We start from the raw sequence: 5714 nt of genomic DNA on the forward strand, positions 1-5714 counted from the left end.
TTTGTACTTCAGATTTCTGGGACTTTTCATCACTGAATTTGAAATACACTCTTTTTATTCTAGAAGTAGCAAATTTGTAACGTATAGTCTGTATTATTTTTTTGCCTGTTAAAAATCAAGGCATAAATTGCATACTGTGAAATACACAGATCTTAACTTTTATATTTTATAGTTTTGGCAGATGTGTATACTCTTGTAATCCACAGCTCTGTAAAAATACAGACTATTCATCACCATAGATTCAATTCTCTCTCAAACCCTAATTAACCATAACAACATAGACTCGATTAGATTTTTAAATAATAGAAATGCAATTAGAACTGTTAGAAGATATGATTGACAAAATTATATAACATTAACTCTGTACAATATTATTTTTCTTCTTTTATGCTTTGTCTATGGTTTAAGGAATGATGTAACATCTGGAAATGCAAATAACACTCTGTAAATCTTGTTTTAGTTTTTTAATATGTCCTGATTAATGGGAGGTAGATATCCACATTTTTTTCTCCTTTGAATATATGTGTATATATTTATGCATATAAAGTATACCATTCAAATTTTAGAATAACTTTCTATTATATAGTCTAGATTATTTTTAAAACTGGTGTTGAAAAATACTATTGATTTTTCATGTTGATTTTACAATTGACCATCTTTTGGAATATCCTTATTAGATCTGATAAGTGGACTCTTCTGTTCTTTGTTCCTGTGGTTTTTCGTGCTAGCGATTCTCTTTGTTGTTGTTGTTGTTGCGGTACGCGGGCCTCTCACTGTTGCGGCCTCTCCCTTTGCAGAGCACAGGCTCCAGAGGCGCAGGCTTAGCAGCCATGGCTCAGGGGCCCAGCTGCTCTGCGGCATGTGGGGATCTTCCCGGAGTTGGGCATGAACCCATGTCCCCTGCCTTGGCAGGCGGACTCTCAACCACTGCGCCACCAGGGAAGCCCTAGACGATTCTCTTTTAAGCACATAATATTTAAAACACTTGTAAAAGTATAAATGTTACATTTTAAAAGTGGAACATTTGACCAAACAGGCTAAGTTTAAAAAATTAGTCTCAATTCCAGTCACGCTTACTGAGTTATCTTCTTCCGACTCTGAAAAACCGTTTATTCTTTATGAATTTTGATGGGTTCTGTGAAGTTTAAGATGATGATATTTTTAATTCAATTTTAGTACATCTGAGAAACAATATAGTGTATTACCATTTGATCTTTAACATTCATCACATATTAATATGGTCAATTCCTGTATCCTCAAGATTCTCTCTAGATCTAACATTGTACCTTGTTTCAATAGGCAATATAAATAGTTATAAATAAAATATTTTAAACATAGCTATAGAACTAAAACCTTTTTCTGTGTAGGAAAACTACCTTATCAAATAAAAGTATAATTCTCAAGAGTAATTGTGCATTCCCTTCATCTTTAGGAAACTTAGAACTAGTGATCTTTAAATAGATACAAAATAATTATAAATAGACTTCCATCAGACATTTGCTGTTTAAACAAGATTCAACTCTATATTTAACTAATGATCAGTTATTTTATAACTTAATGGAGATTAAGTTTACAATTAATTGCATCATTTTTTCTTTGGCAAACTAAATTAATATGTATTAAATTTTTCTTTTATTCCTTTATAGAAAACTGCATTCCTTAGTTGGCAAACTAAAACATAAGTTTCTTAATTTTCATGACTCCCTATGGTTGAAAACAAGATGACAGGCCCAAAATGGAGTTGCTTATGCTAAGCCCCACATCACCAAATTGAGACTTAACCTTACTGCAGTTTCAGGTCTCCCAGAAATTACATCTTAAAACAATCAATCACCAGATCAGCACGAGTTGTATTATCTGCCGGATAGAATCCAGCCATCCCCTGAAGGAAACTACCCTTGACATAGCAAAACAATTGTTTTTTGCCTAGTGCAACTTCTTTGTTCCTTCCTTTTTCTATAAAAGTCTCTCATTTTGTACAGTTTCTAGGAGTGTCTGTCTATCTGCTAGAGCGAAAGATGCCCAATTCATGAATCACTGAACAAAGCCAATAAGATATTTAAAATATACTCAGTTGAAATTTGTTTTTTGTTTTTTTGTTTTTTTTTTGCAGTATGCGGGCCTCTCACTGTTGTGGCCTCTCCCATTGCGGAGCACAGGCTCCAGACGCACAGGCTCAGTGGCCATGGCTCACGGGCCCAGCCGCTCTGCGGCATGCGGAATCCTCCCAGACCGGGGCACGAACTCGTGTCCCCTGCGTCGGCAGGTGGACTCTCAACCACTGCGCCACCAGGGAAGCCCTGAATTTTGTTTTTTTGACACTACTCTCCTTACTGTGTCTTACACTTTAAATACGAGTACTTGATCAACAGAAGCCAAAGACAAAACCACAAATCAAGCTAAGATGCAGTAAGGTAGTGTTTTTCTGAGAAGGTCAAAAGCTCAAGTATGCTCTCACTCACAGAGCAAAAGAGCTATTTGATGTGAGGAGTACAGGAGTGCTCCTCTCTTTGGGGCATTACCTGCTGATATTTCAATTTAGCATCAGTCAATATTTTTTTATGATTTAAAGACTAAGAATGGAGTAATGCACTAGAATTATTTACTTTTCTTCATTCATTCATATCTCAAGCTTTCAATATCTGCTGTACACCTGTCATATTCGAATGTCTGAGCTTATCTCTGTTATCTGTCTTTGTAAACCTTGAAATGTGGAAAGTGTAAGAATATTGTCAGCACAATGCAGTATGTGCTACATTGCAGGTAAACACAGGGATGCACAGTGGAGAAGCACATGGAAAACTCAGTCAGACTGTACCAGCCAATCCTTAGAAAGAGACATAGTTATATATTAAGAAATGACTAAGAGTTCATCAGAGGAAGAAAAGGGAAAGGGACAATATCTTTGCTTCTGTGTCTCTTAAAAATGTAAAGGAACTCCTATTTCTTATATTTCTGATAACAGAAAATTAATCTAATTAAATAAATAACATGGCAATAAAGGACAAATTATCTCTCTTAACCAAGTTTTTTCCTGAATATTCGTGTCATATTCTTTTTCGAATAAAATATATCACACACTCTCATTTAATCGTTTATTTTTTGACAATGCCCTAGATAATAAATTCTTTAACACTATATTATACATTCTATAGTACATGGTATTATATATAAGATATGCTGTATCATACATAATATGATATAATATATGTTATTATATATTTATTGATACAATTAAATGCAGGCTCCTTCCCAGGTGTAGTATTTGAGGCCAATATTTAAGGTTTGATCCAACCTCATCTTCTTGTAGTTTCTTTTCCTTGTTCTCTTTCTTAAATTTCTAGATGTTCTATGGTTTGAATTGTTGGTCTCATGGAGCTACCAGCCTCCTCTTAGTTGATTATCAAAAACAATTGTTTTCAACAATACTCATGTTCTTGAATTTCACCAAACTGTTCTTAAAAAGTTTGTTACTGAGGAGAGAACTATAGAAGTATTTACTCTTATGGTTGGCTTCTCCCTATGGAAAAGATCTTTTTACTAGTTTCCAGACCTAGGGACAGGGACTTCTTCTCTTGGAATGCTACCCTTACTTTACAACTGGGGTCCTGGATAGGGCGATAGTATCTGGGCTTCTTGGCTTGCTCCATCCACCATGTAACCTTTGTTCTATAAGCAAGCTGAAGCAAGGGTAATCAGGATCCAGTATTTTCGGTCTGCTATCTTTGAGAAAGAGCTTCTGCTCTACAGATGCAGACTGGTTGGAGGAATGGAGCCCCACATATTTCTGTCTCTCTTCCTAGAATAGAGCTCAGTGCTGAATGAAGATGGAGCCTTGTGTTCCTGTGCTCTGTTTCTACAACCAAAATTCAGGGGTGGGGAATAAGTGGGTCTTGAATCAAATGGCATAGACTTAAACACTGTTTTAACCAAGAGGTAGTAGATTTTCTGGAATAAATATTTCTCCATTTACTTATCCATTTACTTTATCCATTCCCTTATGCATATGACCCTTAAGGTAATTTCCAGAGACTTTAAATGTTGTCTTTTAAAATATGTTTTTAAATAAATTATGGTTGTCTTGCTGGGGACAGGATCTATGGAGCTGCCTATACTACCATTCTAGAAATATCATATAAATTTTATAAATGTGATCATTGTGTGCTTCATGACACATGAGCAAAAAATTGAATAACTTGAGAAAATTGACCCCCCAAAATATATTGAGAAGTAACAGTCCAAGTTAAGGGAATAGTAAGCAAAAAAATCCTTAAATTAGTAGCATTTCTAATAAGTTTACAGAAAAGAAAGGACTCTTACATAGATGAAGAGGAGTGACCAATACATAGATATTTAATTTTCTTTGATGACGGTAAAGTGAATGCAATTATTTAAATATCTTCAACCACCAGCTCTGTACCAAGATTTTCCACATCTATTTCTGCTTAGATATACCTTGCTGAAATTACTTCCATTACTTCAAACTCAATATGTCTAAAAGTAATATCATCTTTTTAAAATTAACTATATGTTTTGAGGACAGAGTAAACACAAGTAAAAGTCTTCTTTCTGTCATATGTCCTATTCTATTGTAATTTGTCTAAATTCCTCATCTCACTGAACACTTTTAAGCTTTTATAATGATCATCATCTATTATTTCTTTCAGGTTAAATGACAAGGGACAATTTCATCAGATTAATTTAATTGCTCAGAAAGTCAATGTCAGTGTTTATATGTATAAGATGGTTATAGATTAAGGTCACTCTTGTCAGAAGTTTGGACTTTTGTAAAAAGTTTGGACTTTTTTTTTTTTTTTTTTTTGTGGTACGCGGACCTCTCACTATTGTGGCCTCTCCGTTTGCGGAGCACAGGCTCTGGATGTGCAGGCTCAGCGGCCATGGCTCATGGGCCCAGCCGCTCCATGGCATGTGGGATCTTCCCGGACTGGGGCACGAACCTGTGTCCCCTGCATTGGCAGGCGGACTCTCAACCACTGCGCCACCAAGGAAGCCCTGGACATTTTTTGTTAAAAAAAAAAAAAGATATTTTTATAAGTTAGCTGGTATCAGCAGTCTCCATAGTGACCCAAAGATGGGACTATTTAGTTTATGACAACTTTATCTTGTGATCTGTGGGCTTCACTCCTCTTAAATCATATACAGCCTCTAAGAATATAGTAGACTGTGAAAAAGGTTTATTTTGCTGCTATAAATAGAGGCACTTCTTCATTCTTCAATAAGACATAACATAATTGCTTTAATGGAGCCAAAGAAATAAATTCTGAGGTAATAATAGCATTTAATATAACCTTATAGTTTTACAAATGAGATGAAACTAAATTGTAGCATTTGATATCATCAACAGTTTAAAACCCTTATTTCTCTACAGTCTCTGAAATGAAAGGTCACTGGGGCATAAAATCTGTACTACCATGATGTAGAAACCATAATTACATTAACATATATTTGAAATGTTTAAATTAAACCTATTAAAAGGACTAGCTTGGGAATTTTCCCATCTGTGTCTTATTGAATTTTAACTTTACAAATAAGTCTAATGGGTAGTTTTCACTTTCAAAACTACATAAATAAGATATCAAAATCTATGTGTGCCTCCCTAGGTTGTGTTCAGGTCAATATACACTTTTTGCCCAGGGCACATTTTCCCCATACTATCATAGTACTATTACTTCCTTTAAAATGAATCTCTTTCC

The sequence above is a fragment of the Lipotes vexillifer genome, unplaced genomic scaffold (assembly GCF_000442215.2).
Source record: "Lipotes vexillifer unplaced genomic scaffold, Lipotes_vexillifer_v1.1 scaffold1337, whole genome shotgun sequence".
Taxonomy (NCBI): Eukaryota; Metazoa; Chordata; class Mammalia; order Artiodactyla; family Lipotidae; genus Lipotes; species Lipotes vexillifer.